This window comes from Lygodium microphyllum, chromosome 22, assembly GCF_053477565.2.
Source record: "Lygodium microphyllum isolate KBCC chromosome 22, Lygodium_microphyllum_v1.1.10, whole genome shotgun sequence".
Lineage (NCBI taxonomy): Eukaryota > Viridiplantae > Streptophyta > Polypodiopsida > Schizaeales > Lygodiaceae > Lygodium > Lygodium microphyllum.
Window position 1 is genome coordinate 131298779 of NC_141156.1, and position 13443 is coordinate 131312221.

At 40.4% G+C, this 13443-nt stretch overlaps 1 pseudogene across 1 annotated transcript; it reads right to left on the minus strand.

The window, feature by feature from the left end:
• Positions 1 to 677: 677 nt before the first annotated feature.
• LOC148017629 (uncharacterized) lies at positions 678 to 2438 on the minus strand (annotated as a pseudogene). Its single transcript, XR_015687868.1, has 5 exons — positions 2205 to 2438; positions 1748 to 2017; positions 1345 to 1462; positions 1138 to 1220; positions 678 to 1017 (listed from the first exon to the last, which is right to left on the minus strand). The product of XR_015687868.1 is annotated as an uncharacterized LOC148017629 (transcript).
• Between the last annotated feature and the right edge of the window lie 11005 nt (positions 2439 to 13443).

The window sequence follows — 13443 nt, forward strand, 5'->3', positions numbered from 1 at the left end:
CTTAGGTAGCAAAGTCCACAACATTCCAAGGGAGTTCAGAATTATGTTGCCTAGAATGATCTCTTGATGGACTACTGAATCGTGCCATCAAGGGGGCATTTGGCAAGCACGTTACAATATTAACCTATCTGCTTTACTTTGCATTCTAGAAAACATTTTGGTTTCTCTTGTATGCTATAAAATGATTTGTTTCCTCATGCCTTGTAACCTCTATCTTGTTGATCAAGAAATTGTATTCCCATTTTCATGTAGCAATAAATTAAAAGCCTTGTGATATATGTTGCAAAAAGACACAATTCACATCGCTCATCTAGATATCTTGCTTATGGAGATATTGTCTTTTCTTTTCGTAGGAAGCTAGCATAAATATGTGTCTATTAAGGGTTTCAAAAGTTAACATCATCTAGCAACAAGGAAAGTAAACATGAAAATTCAATGTTTTTCATGCATACTAGCCATTATAGAAAATTTTGTATATCTTGAGACATTAGAGTACCATCACTTTAGACGTTTTTACAATTACACCCAAAAGTTATTTAGGCTTTTAAGAGATTGAAAGAGTAGTGTGAGGACTTCACATACTATGTTAAGGCGTTTGAAAGCCAACTTAATAATAATAGAATGATAACTTTCAATAATAAAATAGTATGGTAACTTTGCATACCATTTTAATGGGCAATATTTATTAGCCATTCGAGACTTTCAATTACATTTTTAGCTTATCAGAAGCACTTTTCCACCTCTGTTGTCCTTTTCAGACTCTCGGATGGCTGCCCCGAAGTCTTCCAGCGGGAACTTTTGCCCTGCCAAGGGCGTGATGACCTTCGCCTCCAGCAGCTTCAAAACCTCTGCGCACGCGCGAGCTCGTCTCTCTGCATCCTCGACGTATTGCCAGACGTTCCAAAAGCTCACTTGCACTCCCCTCATCAAATCCGCCATACCAAAACTGATATCCCATCCAGATAGCCCTCCATACACAAACACTTTCCCACCATCCCTTACACTCGCACCCACAACCTGAAATACAACAAAACAGACAATTACACAGCAACCCATCGTGAAAGGAGATGCTTGCTCACAATCTCTCCTTATGAGATTGACGAATAAACGAGGAACAATTCAAAGGGCCTTCCTTACTTTGGTCAAGCTGCCAGCAATGGCATCAAAAGCCCCATAGGCTCCTTTCCCACTTGTTATTTCCTTCACTAACTGAACCACATCTGATGTAGTACGAAAGCACACATGTTCCCATTAGTTCATATAACTGAATATTCTTGCCTCCATCTTCAAGCAAAAGGGGCCAATCAACGCCATCCATACATATACACAAATGCTTACAATTACCTTCGGTCTCGGAGTTGATCACATAGTCGGCACCAAGGGCTATCAATTCATCTTTATATGTGTCTCTTCTAACCACATTGATGGTCTTCAAACCCCAATGTTTAGCTAGCTGTACTAGCTACCTATTGTTCAATGCAGGATGGAATGAAAATCTCTCTCGCTCTCTCTCTCTCTCTCTCTCTCTCTCTCTCTCTCTCTCTCTCTCTCTCGTTCTGCACAAGCAACTAAATTAACTGGTTCAAGCAAACCTATCTAGCATCTAGCGAGTGCTTTTTAGAGCATCAGATAAGCTGTCGTTCTAAACGTAACTGAGGATAGTCATCATCAGCAAGCATCGTCTCCATCGTGAGTTTCAGATGAGTGATATAAGTTAATGCAACATGCACATACAGGAGGGACACACAGACCTGCCAAGGACAGATGCCGCTGCTGTGTGTAATATGCATTCTCCCTTGGGAGCAGCCAAATCCTCGAGAAGGCCAAAGGCAGTCGAGGGGTTCGCAAAAAACTGGGCAGCTGTCTCATCGCTGATGCCATCGGGGCAAGCCACAATGTGTTCCTCTGGCAGCACCACAAAGTCCTGCCAAGACCCTTCTCCTGTTTTCAAGTACTCCATCAAGACAAGGGGGATGACACGCTGGCCAGGCTTAAACTTGCTCACATTACCGCCAATCTGGCCAAGTTTTTCAACAGACAATCAGGACTCAGGAGAAAGATGAACCACCCTAATTTACTGTACAAAGAGTCAGAATGATCGACATGCTAGTAGCTACTGAAGTTTTCAACTGACAAGCAGGAGAAAGAACGAACCCTAACTTACTGTACAGAGGGACGTCAGAATATGGTAACCATGATTATACCTCTTCGACTATCCCGAAGCTCTCCATGCCAATGGTGGGATGCTTGCCCTTGAGCTGATGGAGAAGGTGGCCCGAGCGTATATAGAATACGTCGACTGGGTGGATGGGGCGGACAGTCATCCTCACAAGGACGTGCCCTAGCGATGGCAGTCGACCGTGCTTCTCCTTGATGGTCACCAGCTGCATCACCTCCTCGGGCTCTCCTTCTCTTGTCTAAACTAGAGCTCGAGCCATCGCCTCCTCTCTCTCTCTGTCTCGCGTCAGCCTGTTGCTGCGACGTAGGTATAGTCAGCTGCAATATCTCGACGTCTCGCTTCTGAAAATGAGTTCCTACCGCATACTTATAATTGCCAACCCAATTAGCATTATAATTTTTCTATTATGTGATCCGAATCACGACGACTCTTGTAAGAACTCCCGGAGTCCAATATCAGTGATGTTTTTATGGCTTTTTATCAGCTAGGACTTTTCACTAAGATGTAGGATATAGCCTAAGGCCCGTACACACTGGCCGCAAGCCCCTTCCCAGCCTGTTGCCCAGCAGTTTGTTTACACACGGTGCCAGGGAAATTGTCGTAAGAGAGCATTTGCCTTGGTGGTAAGTGGTAAGTGGTAAGTGGTAGGGATCGCGTGCCTATGGGGCAAAGATTCAAGTTTTGACAACTGCAAATCGGCTTTTTGAATTAACATGTTTGTCCTATTCCACTTGGGCAAGAGTTTGTTGCCCCGTGGTTAGGGAACCAATCGAAAGTCGTCACGTCAACCAAATGCCCCTTTCTTTTGCACAACAAATTGGCTATCTGGGCCTGTGTGTAAGTGCATAAGATGTAGGACAGCCGAGGGAGACTCTCATACTAGCAAGTTGCAAGGGAAGGAGGGTCTCCCTAATCGTATGATCATGCATGCTTTAAAGGTAAGCATACATTTGTGCACAAATGTGTTATAAGTCAATAGGAAAAACTTACTCTTATCTCAAACTACCAAATTCTTATCCACTTGAACTAAGTCGGAGTGTATACATGCATATCAAACACATAATGTGCACACACACATGCATATGCGAACGTCATGTGTATATCAAAAATAGTTTTGGAATTCACATAAGATAGAGGTCACTTGGTATAGGAGCATAATTACCAATATGTGTATATCCAAAATAGTTTTGGAATTCACATAAGATAGAGGTCACTTGGTATAGGAGCATAATTACCAATTCCTGTATGGAGGCATGTTCTAATTACGAAATACCCAATTTAAAAAAACTTAGGAAATGTTGTCATGTATAGGATGATGTCACGATTCAAAGAAAAGGCATGTGAGAAAGACATCTATTTAGAGATTTAAAGTATAGGAAATGTTGTCACGTATAGGATGATGTCACGATTAAAAGAAAAGGCATGTGAGAAAGACATCTATTTAGAGATTTAAAGTATAGGGCATTGAGACCAAGCAATGCAAGTTAATAATTCTCATCTTCTTTAGAAGAATGGAGCTTGATGGAGATGGTATTTCTTGACACTTTTCATAGGAAGACAAAAAATACATGCACTTTCCTACTAAAAGGTGGGTACTTTCACTCCCTTTTGACGTGTATAAGAAGAAATTTCTTCATACACAATATATTAGAGACAATTGAAAGTAGTCAATGTATATTTCTACATGCAAATTATGAAGACTGGTCAAGTAATCTTGTTTGAAAATACAAATTTGTGAGTCTTTTTGAAGTAATGAGTAGGGGTAATCGTTAAGATAATCAAGGTATTCATTGTATTCAAAATTATAACTTAAACATATGAATTTATTGAGCTATAGCATGTTAAGATGTATTACAAACTTCAATGCAAGTCCACTCAATTATATAGAAAGCACAATAGGAAATTTATAAGATTCATCCACAAAAACCCTTTGAAGTTGCTCCTATATTAGTCTCTAAAGACAAAATTCATTGAAAAGTTAACTTTGCCCAAAGCTCCTGATTGCCTATGTGTTGCACAAAGGGTCAGAGAGTTATCTCTAAAGACACAGCAAAGCCATCACCATCTTAATTATGAGTGTAGACATTGAAAGGTGCACACATTCTCAATTAGTGGATGACACCTAGTAAGCTATTATAAGGAAACCCTCGAAGTTTTGTTGGTGTTAAAATGAATTTCCAACATGGGGGGCTCTCAAATAGTATAGTTGCAACATAAAGTCCTCCTGAAAAAAATATGACCCTTGTCAAAGATTTCCAAAGATCAAAATGCATCTGTCCTTGGAGTTGACTTTTTGCACTTCGCACTGATTTATTCCTATTGTTTGTCCTTCCAAAATGTGGTTAACATTACCCCTCTCCTATAGATGCTAGTCCCTTGGTATGCACCATTATGGGTAGGAGCTTCACGCTGGAGATAGTCCTGAAAAAAGGGTCTTGTTGGAGGAATTGTAGTTGTCCTTGATGAAGTACTAGGTCTCTCCTCATGGCTCTTGTTATTTGTAGCTCGAGGATAAAGATGAAGCCTTCATGGATACATGGTTCTAATAGAGGATGAATTCCAAGCAAGCTCGAAATGTAGTCCGACACTTGAGGAGAGCCAATGGTCATGCCAGATTTTGAGGATAGCTTTTGCAAAAAAATGGGATGCAAGCACAATCTCCTTTGTTGATGTTTTCTTTAGATTTGATGTCTTGATGTCAAATGGCCACTCCCAAGCCTTTAGGCTTCAAGTGTTCAGCTCTGAAAGAGAGGGAGAGAGATAGAGTGGAGCAGAAGATGAGCCTCAGCTCATTGTTGTTCTTCTTCCATTATTCTTCCATCATACTCACTGAAAGAGACATACACAAATAGGTATGAATAACTAAGGCTAACTATAGTTAATTCACTGACTACACCAACTTATTGAATGTCACACACGTGTACATCTATATCTAGATAATGTCGGTCACACACATAAAGATAGACTGACTGAAGAGTAATGCGAGATTGATATTCTAACAAAGGTAACTATTGAAACAGAAATAGGCTTGATATTGATACCCCGAGGGTTAGGGAAGGCTTTGTCTCTTCCCTACAAAGGAGAGCCCTTTGTTACAGCTAGACAATTATTCTCCAACGATGAGATTTTCAAGCTGTTACAGAAACATACCAAGAAAATTTTGGATGTCAAGAAAGTGATCAACACTTCAGGCGTATCTTTTTCCATGATCACTGATCCTCTTTGGAAGTTGGTCTACCAGTTCCTCCAAGACAGGTTTATACCTGCCAAAACACCATCCCATTACTTGTCCAAAGAGCTCTTCACAGCTTCCAGGATGGTGTTAAAAGGAGTGGCTATTGATTGGAGCACTTACCTGCTTACAAAGATGGATCAACATTTTGTCAAAGTAATAAGAGGAAATGTTACAAATGTCACCTATGGTTCCTACGTGTATGCTTTCTTAACATACTCAGGCCTAAAGAAGGGTGTGCTACCACCTCCTCCATCTGATCTAGTACCTCCTCCGCCACCTTCAGAAGAGTCAAAACCTATTGATATAGAGGATCTTGATTCTCCTCCTCCACTGGTCATTCAACAAAAGCGTTTGAAGCGTGTGGCAAATAAAACTCCTTCAATTCTTCCTTCAATCACAATTCCTGCTACATCTGGCAGTGACCTCCCTACTTACCTCACATGTAACAATTTGTTCAGAGCATATAGAGAAGGTTCTTTGGACATATTAGTCCCTTCACTGAACAGTCTAGTGTCGGGGGAGATGCCATTCCATTCCTCTCTAAAGACATGTAGAGTTTGATTGAACTTTCAGTGACGCTTGTGTTCAACAGTTGTATGCTTCTTTTTACGAAGAACTGATGTAGTCCAAAGACCAGTTGCATAAGGCAACCCCAGAGTTAGCCTCTGCTAAAGACACACTTGCAGATCTATTTAAGCAGATGGAGCAACAAACCCAAATGATTGAGACTCAAAGAGAAGAGATATCTTCCTTGAAGATTCAATTAACAGAGGCTCAGTCAGATGTCACTAAAATCTCACAGGAGAAGGAGAGAATGTCTAAAGAAGCTCAAGAGTTTCAGACTCTTTTAGATGCAAAACTCTCAGCCTTACAGACTCATAACACAGTGGAATCACGGGCTTTCCAAATCAAGCAGTTGCAAGACCAACTGACGTAGTCACGATCTGTTCCTCCAAGCCCCAATGTTCCTCTGATTCCTTCTATCTCTAAGCAGGACTTGGCAGTTCTCCAAAGACAGGCCACATTGTGTCCATTGTTCCAAGATAAAGTGGAAAGATTGTAGTCCCGAATGGATTTATTATGGTCAACATTTGAGCATTTCCAGGAGTATGTTCCTCCGGACCATTCTTTCTTTGTCCACTATCAATTGCAAAAGTTGGCCTTTTACATGAAGCTTTCAACGATGGATCTTCCTCTTCGAGTGGAGTGGGGCTTGGTCTCCTGAGTTGCTGACAGAACTGGTCCGTATGGTATTTGAAGTTTCTGTGACGACGGATTTCATGTTGCTATCTTACATGTATCTACGGGGAGATCTGTTGATTCCAGATGAAGTACATATGGCCTGGTATGTGGGGGATGTGGTTTTGCAAGCTGTTTTATATGTCCACTATTTGGAGTTGTGGATAGATGACATGTTTCAATGTTACTCCTCAAAAGTGGCTACTTGCCCTGACAATTCCTGGGACTCAATGATTGATTCTGTGGTCTTGAATTAATGTCAGAACACAGCTTCTACCTATGTACAGAGCACTAACTAGCTGAGGGTGGATCTCTTAGCTCACCTTTCCAAAAACCATCCATTTGATTCAACCTTTTTTAATGCCTATCAGAGAAGATCTATCTTAGGTCCCTCTGTTCCTAGCCTACTGTACTATCAACAAACGGCTCATCGCTATGATACCTATCTTTCCCTTTATCAAACCAATTCAACAGCAATCTTATCTCTTCTTTTCCAACCTCAATATTTTCCTCAAATTCCCATATTTACCTATTGTTCTTTTATTGAAGATAGAGTTTTTTCTCCTTCTCCACCATGCCCTTCACCATCCATCCATATACCTTCTACTTTTCCTATTTGTCAATTAACACCTTTCCTAACCTATTCCCTTAAACTTTCAGCCACTCCTTTAACTTATTCCTCCTTTTATGATTTTGCCTACCCATCTCTTCATCCTCTTTTACTTATTCCACTTCCATCTCCTGCCACTTCTATTTCTCAACCCCATCAGTTGGTTAGTGAATATGAAGGTTTTGATCAGCAGATTTCAAGAAGAATATGATGGAGCTCCATTGATTATCTTACAGGACCTTAGATAAACTAGCTAATAATTCCAAGAGATTGGACAATTGCCAGTTAAGCATACTAGAACTACTTACATTTTTCTCACCAATATTCACAATCTCTAGATCCTTCAATGAGATTGACAACGCATTTTGCTTGGTATCTAGCATACATGCATAGACATTCCCATAATGATCAAAAGGCCATTCCAAAACTTTGTATGAATGTCAATGTGAACATTAACTCCCACCAATTGGATGTCCTATATTTTCATGCCCTATGTCTCCCTAGCACATACCTTGTTTTGCTAGAAAGGATGTGCTGCCTGCAGTTCTTTCAAAATCCTCCAAAGACATTTGTAGATGAATCCTTCTCCATGGATCGTTTTCGAAACCACCAAGCCTTCAAAAGAGATCATCTTCATTGATGCCTTTGGAATGTATTTTGGATGATTCTTAATTATATATATCTCTCTTTTTGGAGGTGTCATTCAGATGGTTGTGTTAGTGTTTGTGTGTGTGTTTGTTGTAATATTTGTATGTGATGAGTTCGTGCTGATTGAGAATAATTTGTTCGAGAGCTCTTTTCAAACGATTGATGGTGGATGGAAATCTTATGGTGCAAAGTTGAAGACGAACATCTCATATCCTTTACAAATTTGTTATGGCTTTTAAATGATTATCAGATGAGTTAATGAATAACAAAAGTTTTCCTTTAATAGTTTTTTCTATCAGATATAGGTAATAAGTTGGGGTCGTGGTTTGGCAAGATTATTAAAGATCCTATGGAAGATAAAATTGAGCTCTTTAGTGAACTTATATTCTTCTTTTCCTTAGGTCACGAGGACGATTCCTTTCTAAGTGTGGGGATATGTTGAGAGTGGAAAAAGACTGAATTTTTTACTGATTTTTGTTGTTTTTAAGGATTGAATGATTGATTTTTTATGAATTTAGAGTGATGTATGGTATTTAATAGAAGTGTTTGAGAGTGTTTTGGATGATATTGATTGTGTTTTGGAAGTTCATGATGATTCTCAGTGGAGATATGAAACTCTATAGGTTCTAATTGGTTCTGTGTACCTTCTGTATAGCTTCTGTTTTGTTCTGATTGTCTTCTGTATGAAGCATGGATTGATGATTGATGAAGATTGAGATCTTTTGGAAGCCTATTGAATATTTTTTTATAGTATGAAATGGTTTGAGTATGAGTAATGAGGTTCTGATGACCTTTTGTAACCCTCTGTAGACCCTCTATAGAGCCTCTATCTTTGCTCTGTCTCTATACTGTAATTGTATTGTAGCTACTCTGGTACTATACTGTAATTGTTTTGTAGACCTTCTATAAGTGTTATGTAGAAAGTATGTGTGACTTTGGGAAAGTTTTCTAACCTTTGGAAAGGATGAATCTAAGTTCAAAAGAGCTAAAACAAGTGGAAGAAGCAGCTGCTGAGGACTGAAGAGAAGACTGAGTGACAGTGACAATAGTGAGCTGTGAAAAGACACTGTAGTGGCTATGGTGACTCTTCATATTTGACATACCTCTTAGGAGGTGCATCCACAACCTAAGAAGGATTATTGAGAGTTATTATGAGAGTATTGTAGTGAGGAGATGATGTACTATTGAGAGGGAGAGAGAGAGAGAACCAGAGATAGCCAATTCTATCAAAATAGTGTAACTGTATATGAGAGATTGAGAGAGAGAACTATGAAGACATTGAAGATGAATAATATGTGATTGATTTCCATTCAAAAGATGATGTATTCTTCTATGTTCTTTGTTATATTGAAGAATTCTATGAAGATTTTGAAGATTATGGTTGATTCTATCAAATCCGTGGGAAATATCTATTATGATACTGCGTGAAGATTTGTTGTTTTCTTTGTTTTGGTTATCAAAAGAATGAAATAAAATATTGGTGATGTTACAAGATATATTTTCTTGCAAGAAAATTCCCTTTTCCTTGGTGTTCCTCTTGGGGCTCAGGAGAGTAAGCCTAGCAATTGGTACCTTAAGAAATTGTGTTCTAGTACCTACAACCTTGGCCTTCTTGTGCTTGTTGTGTGTGAATTTTGTTCATTTTGCATGCTTTTCTCAATCTTGTGCTTGTTTGTTGTAGACTATTTACATCAACTAAATGGTTGAGCTTAGTATTTGTCTCATTGATAGCTACCTTCTTCTTCCCATTTTGATCTTCCTCCTCACTATCCAGCCCAAATGGTTGCTTACCTACAACGTTGTCCTACATGCAGGTCAACATGAGAGCTAGTATGTGTTGGGCTAGCTTTACTATTACTATAATAACCTTAATGACCACTCTCTTTCAATAGCGACACATGCTACCATGCGTCTCATCTTTCTCCAAGTCTCAAGAACTTTCTTATCAATATATTCCAATTAGAAAGGAAAAGGAACATTGATGGGCCTATTACTATTGTGTTGCAGGTCAACATGAGAGCTAGTATGTGTTGGGCTAGCTTTACTATTACTATAATAACCTTAATGACCACTCTCTTTCAATAGCGACACATGCTACCATGCGTCTCATCTTTCTCCAAGTCTCAAGAACTTTCTTATCAATTTATTCCAATTAGAAAGGAAAAGGAACATTGATGGGCCTATTACTATTGTGTTGTAGGAGGCTACCGGTGTGAAGGGTGTGGGTTGCAAAACCCTCAGGACTATGTGCCATGGGGAAGGAGGAGTTGGGATTGACGGTTGAGGGGGGCCGTGGATCGCAGCAAGGATCTAGACCCCTACTTTTGGCCGAGGGTAAACCCTGCCCCCGAAAGTAAACCCGGTCCAGAATGTAAACCCGGTCCGACTAAAATAAACCCGGTCCGCCGGAAAAGGGGGGCTGCCGAAAAAGGTGAGGGGTCATGCGACATGTGGATGGGGCCCGCGATTTTTGCCGGGCATGAGGCAGGTCCATCATGACAATGAAGGGGGTACTTCAAATTAATGGATATGGTGGGGCTCGAATTATTATTATGGTTGCTGAGGGGTGATTGATGGAAGTCATACAAGACATTTGTGCCCCATGGTCAATAGAATGGTGTGGGGAGTCCCTTCTTCGTATGATTTCCAAAGTGGACCAAAAGTAAACCCAACCCGAATAGTAAACCCGGCCACCTTTTTGCCATGGGGTAAGCGCAAGACTGTCGATGCGAAAAACACTCTCGGTATTACCCACAAAATATCTCTGCATGCAATGCATATTGAAGGAATCTTTGTGCAAGAGCTTTGAGGTCCGCGTGGCAACCATACATGGACATCACAAGTTAAAATCTTCATGATCTGCCAATCATGGTCTCCCCATCAAGGTACACATAGCTCTATCTCTTTCTCTTATGTTTGCAATGGATGCATTGCGACATTGTGATGATGTTTTCGTGATATATGGGTGATATGTGCTTATATAGTCAACGGCTATGGATTATGTAGAGTGATCCTGAGATTGAGGAAGTCGATACCGATGAAGAAACATTGGATGAATCAGCAACAAGTGATGCAGTTGAGATGATTGATTTCTTTGCTAAAGGCAATGATTCAGCAATACAAGAAAGCAGCAGCATTGCACCAAGCATGCTTAATTTCACCTCATCAAGGTACTTCTCATTCGACAGGGAGAGCTATGGATTGATGGTAAGTGATTTGAATGGAGAAAAAGCCATCACATTGGGGGTGCTCAAGAAATATGACAAAAGGGAGCTATTAGACCTGAAGAAGTGGAGAAGGATCAAAGAAAGTCTTTGCATGGGAAGAAATGATGATGGACAAGTTGTGCTAGCCCTTAAATCGGAGCCATCATTGCACATTGCATGTATAGAGGAGTGGGAGAGTATTTTCCTTGCAAATCACATAAATAGGGTTACAGGTGCTCACGCAGGCACTAATGCCATAGTGGACTCCATCAAATCCAAGTGGTGTATGGATATCAGAAAGCATGGCATCCCTCTCGCTTATGTGAAAGAGCTCATTGGTGCTTGTACTTGCAAGGCATCCACAAAGCCCCATGGGATTGACGGAAAAGTACCTATCTTGGAGCTTACCTCAATCATATCTCTTGTGGAGTGCCAACTTCAAGAGATCATGGTTCAACACAAAGCCAGGCTAGTCAAGGTTCACTCAACCAAAACGCATGGTTTAGGGAAGACAATATTGGAATATGCATGTCATCGTGGTGGCAGCACAACTCGCAAAGGCTCCCAAATTCACAGATTGAGAACCTCGAAGAAATGTGGTTTCCCATTCAAGGTGCAAATCGAGTATAAAGATGGTCTCCACAAGGTTACTCTACGAGTACATGCTCTACACGAGGGCCATACACCTAGTTCTCGCAGTGATTTGTATCACTTGCCAGTGCATCCATGTGTGGTTGATTGCTGTAAGGACGATCTATTTGATAGGGGGACATGCCGCCACGTCACCAAGATGAGCTTGACGAATGAGCAATTTCATTTCAAAAATGCCTCTCCATTAGATTGTGTAATGTATAGGTTCTTCATGATTCCAAAAGTGGTGCAAAGACCATCTTACCAAATGCGAAATGAAGGTATGTTCTCATCTTTTAAGTTATTTTTCGATGGTCTTGGGCTACCTTGAGCATTAATGCTATTGGTATATTGTAGGCAAACTTTCTAAGGATGATTGGACTGCGACGTACTTGGAAGCGATTTGTCTATGAGACCAAAACAAGGTACTTGTCATATTTCTCTCGATATTTATATGTTATAGTGATTAGTACATCTATTTGATAAACCAATCTTGGGTCCTTTGGGTGCTATATTGCCAACCATATAATCCACATGCGAAAGAGGACAAGGATAGACCATTCATATTGGTTGTCCAAGATGAATGGATGCTAGAAATGAGCAAGAGGTTCTCGAAGAACAATACTTGGGCGATTGATAGCACGTTTAAGACCAATGTGTTTGGCCTTCCTCTCTATGTAGCGGCTCTACCAAACCAACATGGAATGGGCATTCCTATTTTGGTTTATGTTGTGCACATGTGACAATGGGTTGAACCAAGAGGTCATCGCTTTGTAGATCACAATGAAAATAGTTCTCTCTAGAATGGGTGACATTCGCCCTTTTGCACTTGTCATTGATAAGTCTCAATAAGAGTTGGAGGCACTCTCAAAGGTTTTCTTCGATGATCCTCATTGCTGGACCGCCAACTATCTCGATGGCACTAGACACCAAGTTGCATGCCATATTATTCTTTGTTGGTTCCATACAAAGAAGGCTTGGGTTGAGAATCTTCTCCCACAGGTACACATGCTATGATTGATTTGGTTTTAAGAACTACTTTTCGTGTGTTTCAATGAGCTTGGTAGTGATTAATGTCCCATGTGCTCGTGGATCAAGGCTCCATTGGATGAGCGTGATCAGGTATACACATCCTTGTCCAATCTCATGCAATGTCCAATAGAATTGCAATTTGACGAGTTGTTTCAACAGCTAATGCACCACTACTCCTCTCATCCAAATGTGGTACGATACATTACAAATGGATGGTGTGGAAAAGTTTGTATATGGCGTACAAGATGTCCCAAGTTTGGTCGCATGTTTCCGCATGGTAATGTTGACACCACCAATCTAATTGAGAGACTATGGTAGTACATCAAGTACACTCTACTTGATGCCAAGATCAACATGTCTATATTGGATCTATTGCACGCCCTTGTTGGCAACTCATCATCAGAATCGAGAATGGGTGGAACCACACTTGAGTTCTTCAAACAGAAGCACGAGATAGGTAATCTGCTTAATTTTGAGTTGGAATGTTATTATCATTTTGTTGTGATACATTATGTTCTTGAAAGGGACTATTTTCTCGCAGTTAACTCTAGGTGCTTCAAAGTCTATGGGGCGAGCAAGAGCCACACAGCTAGATTGGCAGCAAGGGAGAGGATACTCCGATAGTACAAGGTTGATCCCTTGTCTCTTCAAGTCATTCATGAGG